This window comes from Myotis myotis, unplaced genomic scaffold (assembly GCF_014108235.1).
Source record: "Myotis myotis isolate mMyoMyo1 unplaced genomic scaffold, mMyoMyo1.p scaffold_m19_p_7, whole genome shotgun sequence".
NCBI classification, from domain to species: domain Eukaryota; kingdom Metazoa; phylum Chordata; class Mammalia; order Chiroptera; family Vespertilionidae; genus Myotis; species Myotis myotis.
In genome coordinates this window covers 866,533-877,550 of record NW_023416379.1, presented here as the reverse complement: position 1 = coordinate 877,550, position 11,018 = coordinate 866,533, and the positions used below count along the sequence as shown (strand labels likewise).

General features: G+C 60.0%; 1 long non-coding RNA gene across 2 annotated transcripts; it reads left to right on the top strand.

The window, feature by feature from the left end:
• The first annotated feature begins 2,193 nt into the window (after positions 1-2,193).
• LOC118660462 lies at positions 2,194-3,472 on the top strand. Of its 2 annotated transcripts, none has more exons than XR_004968921.1 (3): positions 2,194-2,535; positions 2,684-2,973; positions 3,057-3,472. It is a non-coding gene; the product is annotated as an uncharacterized LOC118660462 (long non-coding RNA). The 2 variants fall into 2 exon arrangements; XR_004968922.1 differs by having other exon boundaries at positions 2,684-2,724; positions 2,797-3,466.
• The last annotated feature ends 7,546 nt before the right edge of the window (positions 3,473-11,018 follow it).

The window sequence follows — 11,018 nt, the reverse complement described above, 5'->3', positions numbered from 1 at the left end:
ACTAGACTGGGTGCGTGATTCCAAGGTGGCCTGGGGGCCATGTCAACTGGAAGAAAGATACTTATTTTAAGGGGGAGAGAGAGAGAGAGAGAGAGAGAGAGAGAGAGAGAGAGAGAGAGAGAGAGAGAAACATCCATGATGAGGGAGAATCACGGACCGGCTGCCTACTGCACGCCCCACACTGGGGATGGAGCCCACAACCCGGGCCTGTGCCCTGACGGGGAATCAAACTGCGGCCTCCTGGTTCATAGATCGATGCTCAGCCCCTGAGCCACACCGGCCGGGCGGAAGAAAGGTACTTTTGATGGAATGCCCAAAGAACGGAAAATGCAGGGCTCGCCCCTCCCAGCGCCCGCGGGGAGGGCCTCGGGCTCACGGTGCCATGAGCTCCAGGAGTTTCCCGCTCCAGGCACCGCCCCCTGGGTTTCCTGCTGCCCGTCCCGTGGCCAGTGCCCCTCCGCGCCCTCAGGGTGAAGAGCACCCATCCCTCGGCTGCCCCTGAACACACAGGCTGTGGTATGTGACCGGAAGGGCTGGACTGTGCCTCTGACCGGGACAGTCCCTCCCCGCCCTCCAGGGACCCAGCACCCGTCTTCTGCTGGGCGGCTGCCTCTTCCGTGGTGAGGACGCAGCCTCAGGGAGATGGTGGCCCTCAGCCTCCACGCCCCCCCTCCGACGCCTTGGCCCGCGCCACCCGCACGGACACTTCGCCCCAGGCGGCCCCGGCGACGCTGAGCGACCAGAAGTCACGCTCAGCGGGCAGCCCAGCACCTCCCGTCTGTCCAGGGAGCGCGGACACCAGACAGGGGTGCGCCTGCCGTGTCCGCACCTTCTGCGGGGGCAGTGACCGCAGGCCGGCCCCGTCTCCCCTCCCCTGCCCCCCTCAGCGGGAGTGGGGGCTCCTCTCCTGTCGGGGTGCACAGCAGCCCGGTCCGTCCCCCCACCCCGGCCTCACTGACCCGCCCACAGCACCGTGGTCCTGCCCTCAGCGTCCGCACAGACACTCGGGGCCTGAACCATGTGGTGAGGAGGAGGGCTCTGGGGCGGCCGTGTCCCGGCATCTAGACCAGAGGTCACGGAGCGGGAGGGACAGGGACGCCAGGTGCGCCAGGCCCCCAGTGCATTGGCACCGATGAATAACTGTGATGGCCCGGCCGGCGTGGCTCAGTGGATAGAGCGTTGGTCCACAGACAGAAGGGTCCTGGGTTCGAGTCCGGTCAAAGGCACGTACCCCCGCTTACAGGCTCAGTTCCCGGCCCTGGTTGGGGCGTGTGCAGGAGGCACCCAATCGATGTGTCCCTCTCACATCGCTGTTTCCCTCTCTGTGTCTCTCCCTCTCCCTTCCACTCTCTCAAAATCAATGGGAAAGCACCCTCGGGCGAGGATTAACAAATACCCGTATCATTCTGTGCTGAGTGATGGTGTTTGTGGTCTGTGGAGGACACCACACGGGGGGGCAGGTCCCAGCTGGTTCCCCAGGGAAGGGGGCGGGAGCCGGGGACACGGAGGTGTGGCTGCCTGCGTGGGAGGGGAACTCAGCCAGTCACAGGTGCCATCCCCCCTGCCCCGTGAGCCGCCTCTGCCTCCCGCCTCCAGGGGCAGGTGGTGTCGGCCCAGGCGCTCAGGTGAGATTCCAGGGGACAATCACACAGGGTCCAGTTGTGCCCGGCCAGCGTGGCTCAGGGGCTGAGCATCGACCTGTGAACCAGGGGTCACTGTTCCATTCCCCTCAGGACACAGGCCCGGGTTGTGGGCTGGATCCCCAGCGAGGGGCGTGCAGGAGGCGGCTGATCCACAATCCTCTCTCATCACAGATGCTTCTATCTCTCCCTCTCCCTTCCTCTCTGACATCAATAAAATATATATATATTTTTTTAAAAAACACACAAAAATAACAAAAAACACAGTCCAGTTGCTAGGAGCCAGTGTGGAGAATCAGCGTCACATCCTTGGGGGAGGAATGGGCCCAACAGAACCTCCTGTTCACAGATGAGTGATAAGTGGGAACATCCAGCCGGGACCTATGACAGGGCCTCATCTTATCCGGAAAAGGGAAAGGGAGGGGGAGGGGGAGGGAGAGGGTGAAGAGGGGAAGGGGAGGGGAAGGGGAGGGGGAGGAGGAAGGGAGGGGGAGGGGGAGGGGGAGGGGAGGGAAGGGATGAGGAGGGGTTGGGAGGGGTTGGGGAGGGGAGGGGAGGAGGGGGAGGGGAGGAAGGGAAAGAGGAGAACAATAAACAAGGGAAAGATGGATAGAAACGCGTCCAGGGAAGAGAAGCTTTTCTTCGATAGAACAGGCACCTGGCGCATGAGAAACCGCCTCCACTAAGGAGAGTCAGCCAGCTGCAGCGTTCCCTCAGCCCGCGAGGGCCCTGGAGGCAGAGGCCGGTGCCCGACGAGGGAGGACAAGGTGACCCAGTTCCTGCGCCCGCGTGTCATCTGCATGTGCCAGCGGCAGGACGACTCCATCAAGTGCGAAACTGGAGTTTCCGCTCCTGAAACCGCCTTGGGAACCCCCGTGCAGCCCGGGAAGCCTGAGTGAGACAAGGAACTTACACCCCCCTCCTCCCTGCTCCTCTCCCTCCCTCCCTCCTCCCCCTCCCCCCTCCCCCCCCCTCCCCCTCCCCCCTCCTCTCTGATTTTCTTAAGAACACGCAGAGTTCCCTTTCTGTTTTTCTGTTCTGAGGCAGCGGAGCCCCCGGGACCTGCCCAGCCAGAACCGATAAGGTGAGCGGCTGGTGAGGCGCTGAGACCTCGGATGTCCCTGAAACACCGGAGACTGAAAGAAACTCCTTTCAGGGGACGGGACAGAGGCCGCTGACGAGAGCCAGTCCTGGAGCCGGTGGGCGGCCTGGCCCAGGGCGGGCTCGCCCTCCAGCACCCGCTCCTGCTGGAGCCGTGACTAAGCCCTCACCAGGGAGAGTGTGCGGCCGGCGGGTGTGCCCGTGGGAGTCACAGCTGACGGCCGAGACCCAGGTCGGGCAGGAAGAGGACGAGGGCAGGAGCCGGTGGCTCGCTGGGCAGGAAGGACTCTCTTTGTCTCATTTCTTTTCTGGCAGGTGTTTCAGCACCAAACATGAGTGGTGTGGCCCAGCTGGTTGAGCCTCGACCTGTGAACCAGGAGGTCAGGGTTCGATTCCCAATCAGGGCACAGGCCCAGGCTGCGGGCTCGACCCCCAGTGTGGGGCGTGTAGGAGGCGGCCGATCCATGATTCTCTCTCATTATTGATGTTTCCCTCTCTTCCTCTCCCTTCCTCTCTGAAATCAATAAAAATATGTTTTTTTAAAAAGAAGAAACAGTCTGACGCTGACCCAACTTAGGAGCCTGAGGGGCGGCGAGGACAGGGGTAGGGGTGGTGCCCGTGCCCCCGCGGCCCCCGGGGTCTTCAGAGGAGGGTGTGGGTATGGGCACTCGGAGACAAGGTCTAGGATGGTAGGACGGGTGCCTTCTAACCTGGGGGGGGGGGAACGGGGGCAAAGAAAACTAGATTATTTCAATAAAGACAGAAAACCTGATGATTTCAATAAAGACAGAAAACTCGATGATTTCAATAAAGACAGAAAACCTGATGATTTCAATAAAGACAGAAAACCTGATGATTTCAATAAAGACAGAAAACTAAATCTAAAAGCGGCAGGAAGAGCCGCAAATGGAAACACCAGCAAGACGGCAGCCAAAGTCTAGCTACACGAGGGACCTGTGAGACAAGGCAGCAGCGTTCACATCCACGTTCTCAGGCCGGCACAGAGGGACCTCGGAAACCAGCCTCCTGGGCCCCCCAGACCCGCGGGGGCAGGTCCCATGGGAAGCCCGGGGCCCCAGCCTCTCGCGGCCCACGCCTTGGGGGGCTGACTGCTGAACTCGAGAGGACAGGAACGTCTCTGCCCTCAGTTTCCACTCGTCCCGTGAAATGCGTGTCTCGTGAGTTCACGTTCTCACTCCCTCGGCGCTGTGGCTGCTTCAGCCTCGTGGGGAGCAGGAGCCGCGCCCGGACCGGCCGCGCAAAGCCGTCCACGCTGCGGGCGCCCCGGGCCCCTGCGGCCCCCGTTGCCTGGGAGCGTGGACCGGACACGGCCGACCCGGGACTGTGTCCAAAGGGATAGTCACCCAAGAGCAGGATGGGTTGTGTCCCAGGCTGGTCCCGCGTCTTTCCTGTAAGAACGGCAGCTGGAGGGCCCCACACGCCCACCCACGGGCTGGCTGAGGCGTCGGTGCGGCCGCAGGGAGGAACGGAGGGCGGTGGCCGCGCGGCAGAGGGGCCGGCCCTGGGCTCCAGCGGGAGGAGGCGTGTGCATGTGGCCAGACATGCCCGCTTCGTGGGTGGGTTCGCTCGCCCCTCTGTTCCGTGTAGACAGCCCAGGAGGAAGTCAGCGGCGCGGCTGTGGCGTGGGCAGGCGGGGGTGGCACGGGGACTCCTGTTTCCCCCTTTCCACTTCCCGGTGTTGTTTTCACTGGAGGGAACTTGTGCAGACGGGCGGGGGTGGCCGTGAAGAGGTGGCTTTCCTGACGGGACGTTATCTTTGTGAGTTTTTAAATGGCTGCTGTGCTTTGTCATAAGAGAGGGGTTGCCCGGCCCGCGGGCTTGGCGGGTCTGCTTGGGCGCCGGGATCTCGGGGTGTGTGAGGTGTGGGGACCCAGCCCACGCGTCTGGCACCGGGAAACCAGCGTGGGGACCTGTCCCGCCCTGACTCACCTGCTTGGCCGCCGCCCGCATCCCGGTTCCTGGGGTGAGGCCACCCCTTCCTGCTGCCTCCCAAGCCCTTGAGTCAGAGTTTCTGTCCCGTGTCCGTCGCTGAGGGAACCGCCACGCCCGGGCTGGCTCGGCCCAGGTCCCCCCGCCCCCAGGACCGTACAATCAGGGGCCAGGGCCGGGCACAGGGACAGGCACTGACCTTCCCCTGACCTCCCCGGGAGGGAAGCCCTCGGGGCTCCCACGGCCGGGCTCAGTCACCCACGGCCGGAAAGCTGGTGGACGTCTGGGCGACCCCATGTTCTGACGCTGAGTGTTGCTAAGGACCTGGAGCCCCGCTGCTCAGGCTGTCAGCACTGAGTCTGCTCTGGCCCCGGGGACGGCGAGGTTAGGGCGCTGAGTGAGGGCGTGTGCACAGCAACACAAGCACGCCTCACCCAGCCGCGTCAGTACCCCCACACCGGGGACAAGAGGAGGAACGAAGGTGAGAGCCACAAGCCCTCCAGCAGGTGACGGGCGGCACCTGGAGCGGCTCACGGGGCAGAGAACTCAACCCTCACGCCTCCCTGCCAGCCCGTGCGCTTCCTCTGTAAAGACAAGGGTGTACGTTTAAACTATAGTCTTGTCTTCGATTCAAAAGGAGGATTTAATGAAAAGCAAGAAGACTCATGTCAAGTCCAGGAGAACTTGCACAGTGTCCGCCTCCCTGGAGAGATGTATGGACAATGCCCAGCGGAGAGAAAAAGCAACGATTAGCTCAAGAATGTGAGTCGCCTCGCGGGAACGCTGGCCACGGTGGCTGAGACCAGTTAAAACCAAAGACAATGCTTCCCAGCCCACCAGGCTCCAAAAAAAATACAAAATTAAAACGTGACCCCAACACCAGCAAGGAGCAGAAACCCCAGGCCAAACGCACAAAAGCCAGGCAGGGGAGGGTGGGGGTGGGGGGCAGGGAGGAGAATGGAGGGCCTTCCATGGTTTTCTGCTACATGGACACACACTCATATGCACATACACACATACACACACTCATATGCAAACATACACACACACACAGAATACACACTCATACAGACACACATGCATACGCACTCACATACGCACATACACACATGCATATGCAAACATACATACACAGAATACACACACACAACACGCACGCCCACATGCACAGACACACACATATGCACGCACAATACAGACATACACATGCACAGACACATATGCATGCATACACACGCAATCACACACAACTCACTTTGTATGCTATCTCAAAAATGTAAGTTAATTACTTTGAAGAATTTAAATATATTCAATAGTATAATTTAAAGTAGAATATGTGATTTTCCAAAACAATGAAAGCAAGTTAGGGAATATGTTTCATTCATGATGCATAATTCTCCAACTTTATTATTTTCCCCATAATTTTACACATTTTTTAAACCACATACAGCATCATTACCTTATATTTTTCCTTAAATAGACTCATTTTTTAACTTAAAGACATAGTATAGTCTCTTTCTTAAACAAAACTAACCCCCAACTCATGCAGTATTTTCCTTTCCAGTAAACATTAAAATAAATAACTGCTAAAATACTGTAAAGGTAGCCCAGCTGGTGTGGCTCAGTGGTTGAGCATCGACCTGTGAACCAGGAGGTCAGGGTTTGATTTCCGATCAGAACACACACCTGGGTTTCAGGTTCGGTCCCCATTGGGGGATATGCAGGAGGCAGCTGATCCATGATTCTCTCTCATCATTGATGTTTCTATCTCCCTCTCCCTTCCTCTCTGAAATCAATAAAAATATATTTTTAAAAAATACTGTAAAGGGATTCATACATGTACCACCTGAAATTACTTCCTAAAATACCAATAGCATATCCCACATTTGGAAACATTTATCCAGCATTTAATAATATCTGATAAGGTTAATTTTTCTTTTTGCTCATCATGGATTGAAAGGAGCCACACTTTGCTGAAACTGTTCTGGGGCCTCCGTGGGCTGGACACACGCTGAGTAAGGACCTTCTGTCCACTCCTGATCCAGCCTTTCCCGCCCGCAGGTGACCCGGGGGAGGCCTGGGGAGGGAGGGGGCGTTGTCATAGAGACGGGCAGGCCCAGTGCCGGCCAGGGGCGGTCACAGTGCAGAGGGACTCTCTGTGCCCAGCAAACCCGCTCCACCAGCCGTTCAGGTTCCCCACGTGACCCCGGGCCTCTGGGTGGCCGTCCTGCCGCCCTGTCCTCTCACTCTGAAAGCTGGTCACAGCCCGCAGTTCCTCGTTCCCGGGCCCTCCCACCTCTGCAGGCTCCGTGCCAGGGACGCCGTACAAAGGGCCGCCAGCCTTGGTGAATCAGCCGTCAGTCACCGGAGGAATGCGCTCCCGTCCACACCCCCGCGCCGCCTCCCACGCCCGCCCGGCCACGCGGCAGGAACAGTGCTTTCCGGCGCTGAGACCCGAGTGAGTCTTGTTTGCTGGGCGCGGCCGTTCTCCTCGGCGCTGGTCACTTTCGAAAGAGGGGAAAGGCAGGGCCATCGAGGCGGCCGCGTCCTGGGGGCCACACGCCCTCACCCCGGAGTTGTTTCCTTCAAGCTCCTGGCCAGGAGCCCCTGAGCCGCCTCTCCCCTCTGCCTTCCCCGGGGAACAGGTGGGCACCACCCTCCCCAAGGTGCCTGCACGGGGGGTGCTCAGAACCGGTGGCCAAGGGGTGGGCACAGCACACACTCCTCCGAGTCCTATGGCACCCTGGCCATGCAGGCACCGTGCCTGGCACCGGGCACACGGGGCGAATGGCAGTCCAGCTGGGAAAACAGCCAGGACATCCAGGTGCACAGGCTCCCGTGTGGGCACGTACCACCCCCACGGCTCCTCACAGTGGAGCCTCCAGGCTGGGCTCAGAGGACGGGGAAGGGGTGGGGAGAGGAAGAGGGAACAGGAGGGGAGAAGCTCTGTACCCCACACGGTCGGAGCTCATCCTAGGTACCCAAGGGGCCTCCCTCTCCCGGTGCGTCACCAAACCCCTTCAAGTTGGAAGTAGACACGTGCCTTCTGCAAACGGAATTTCCCAGCATCCAGCCGCGAGACGTACAGGCGATGGGTTACGGAGCTGCACACCCGCAGCCTGTATAATTGTATTAACCAATGTCACCCCAATTCATTCAGTAAAAATTAAAAATCTAAAACAGCAGCCAGGCGGTTCTGTCCCATATGGAGAGTTAATGGACCCAGCGCCTCCTGTTGAAAAGACCATGCCTTCCCTCTTTTACTGAAAATACGGAGATTGTGCCTGTGGCGGGGCAGGCCCCGGACTCCCGGGCCCGTTCTGTTGGGCTTTGTGCCGACACTGTCCTGTTTCAGTTCCACGGCTCTGTAACGTGTCTCGAAACCTGGTAGTCTGGGGCCCCTAAGTTTGTTATATTTTTAAAGCCTGGCCTAGCGATTCTCGGCTTTTCTCATTTCAATAAACAATTTTTGAACCAGCTTAGGAATTTCCAAAGGGAAAAAAAATAATGGAATGTAGCTGGAACGTGGGTGTGATGGCCACGGCGGCAGCCGTTCTGCAACCGCAAGGAGGCTGGAAACAGAAAGACAGAAAGGCCTGATTCCTGTGGTGGGGGGGGAGGCGGCTCACAGACCAACTCTAGCAGCGTGTGGTTTGGCGCCGACCCTAGAACATGATTTTATTATTATTATTGATATTAATTTCCAGGCTAACTTTCTGCCAATTCTTTCTCCGCCTTCCCCAGGGTCGTGGCACTGGCTGTCACGGCCGGGAGCAGACTCCCAGCCTCTGCCCCACTCCGGCCGCCAGAGAGGAGGGGATCCGTGTGGAGCAGGAGGGAGAGGAGCTAACAGGAGAGAGTCCTTCAGAGAATGGGAGGCCCGTGCACCCGGGACAGGGATGGGGTGTCCCGGTTCAGGCCAGCCAGGCCTGCAGGGGGAGGGGTCCTGGCGCCTCTGTCCCTGTGGGGTCACGCAGGGGCCGTGTGGGTGCAGGCCTCGTTCCTGCTGGGAGCTCCCACCCTGAGAGCAGCGTAAACAGACGCCCCGTTCTGTGGGTGGACCGTGACTCTGGCCGGGCAGCTTTCCCGGAGTCTGTGCCCAGGGTCTGTGCCCAGAGGGGCTGCAGCCCCCGCCCCTTCCCCGCGGCTGTGTTTACGCTGCAAACGCTGCCGGTGACTGAGCCCGACCGGGGCTGCTGGGCCTTTAAGATCTGTCTGTCTCCATGGGAGACGCAGAGAGAAACCCAGGGTGATTGGCAGGGCACCTTGGACTCCCCTTGCCAAGTCTCCTCATTGACAAATCTATTAGGAAGAAGCGGGGCCTCCCCGTTTCACTAATGCGGCCTCGAGGGGCCCCGCTCCGAAGGCAAGAGGGAGAGTCCCGATTCCCCGGCTGCTCGGCTGGACGCGCCCTGAGCTGCAGGGAGAACGGAGATCCGCTGGGAGAGGGCAGTGTGCAGGGCGGCACCGGGTCACGGGGGCGGGCGGGCGGGCGGCCTGATCACATCGCTCACCCACACGCCCTTTAAGCTGACAGAGTGCGGGGCCTGGGCGCCACCTTGTTAGGGGGCTGAGCGTGGAAATGCTCTCCATTCTTCGGTAGGTCCTCCACGTTTACTTCATCTTAAACAAAATAATTACTTCCAGAGCATATTACTTTAAATGGTGATGACAGCCTGGTGGGCGCGGCTCAGCCCTTGAGCATCGACATATGAACCAGGAGGTCACAGTTCCATTCCCGGCCAGGGCACAGGCTGGGTTGTGGGCTTGATCCTCAGTGGGATGTGCAGGAGGCAGCCGATCCATGATTCTCTCTCATCATTGATGTTTCTCCCTCTCCCTCTCCCTCTCCCTCCCTTCCTCTCTGAAGTCAATAAAACTGTATTAAATTAACAAACAAACAAATAAATAAATGGTGATGGACCATAAGGTGACGTTGACATGGAGCTGGGACCAACACTGAGGCACCCCAGAAATTCCTGCCTCCTTGGAGGTTCTGACGCTGCCAGCAGGATGCGGGGGACACTAGGGGAGGGGAGATGGGGACACAGATATAGGCCCTTCCTACCCTCTCTTCCTCGTTGTCCCTTTGCACGAGGATGAACAAAAAACATTCAAACTGCGTCTCATAAATGAGGTGGTACAGCCCCCCGTGCGGTAGGTGAGCCCGGGCACCCGTGTGAGGACACGTGTGCGCAGGAGACACAGCGCCCACAGGACAGAGCGGGCGTCCATGGGGGACCGGCAGCCCCGCCCGCCCTCCTTCCAGAGCCCCCTCTCCTTCCTTCACCCCCACACAGCTCCTCAAAGGAGGGTTGGGACAGAGGCCGGAGCGCTCAGTCATCCCTCCTCCCGCCGCAGCGCCTGGCTCTGGGCTGCCACGTCCGCCTGGAGCCGAAGCCCAGCAGCGAGGCCTGCACGGGAGGTGCCCGGGCTGCGCACACGGGACCAGCTCCTCTGCCTTCGCTGCCCCTGCGATGGTGAGGGTGGCCGCTGCCAGGCGGGTGGGACACCATGCATGTGCTCTCCTTGTCGCTACTCAGCACGAGACGATGCACGCACACTTGACAGACGGGAAACCCAGGCCTGGGACGGAGATACCCTGTGTGTGTGTGTGTGTGTGTGTGTGTGTGTGTGTGTGTGTGTGTATGTGTGAGGGTCACCTGCCCGGCCCCGTGCCGGCCTCTTCGTGTGCCTTTGTGCCTCTCTGTCCCCATGGAGATGGGCGGCAAGATCCTAGCCACCCCCCTGAGAGCGTCCTCTTCTCCCTGGGCCCCCCACTCCCACCCTGCACCTCGAGGTCTGAAGGCGGGTGTCGGGGCGCAGACCATCTCCTGTGGAACACCGGCTTCTCCTGGGACCCCAGTTCCAGGAGCCAAGTCCTTCCCTGACTTGTGCTGATTTCTGGGACCTGCAGTCGGGCCAGGGTGACCGGGCAGCCCACGTGCAGCTGAGCCGGCCCCGGGGGAGAAGGGAATGACCCAGGCTCCCCAGCATCCGGCTGGTTACCTTGCCCTCCTCGCTGGCGCCAGGCCCGCGGGTGCCCCACTCAGCCCGCGCAGCCCGCTGGTCCCTCGGGAACGTGGGGCTGTGTCCACAGTGCAAGGTGTTCCCTTGGCCTTGTCTTCCCAGCCGCCCCTTCCTCACCGGGGCTTCCCTGGTGTCCGGCTGCCCGTCCCCTCCCTCGGCCCTCTGTCCTTCCCCCTCCGATTGTCGTCCGAATCCGGGTGAGTCTCAGATTGGGGGCTCGAGCCCAGATCTCTGCATTGAGCTCAAACCACACTCTCACTTCCCGCCCACGCCCTCTCACGTTCCCAAGTCACCTCG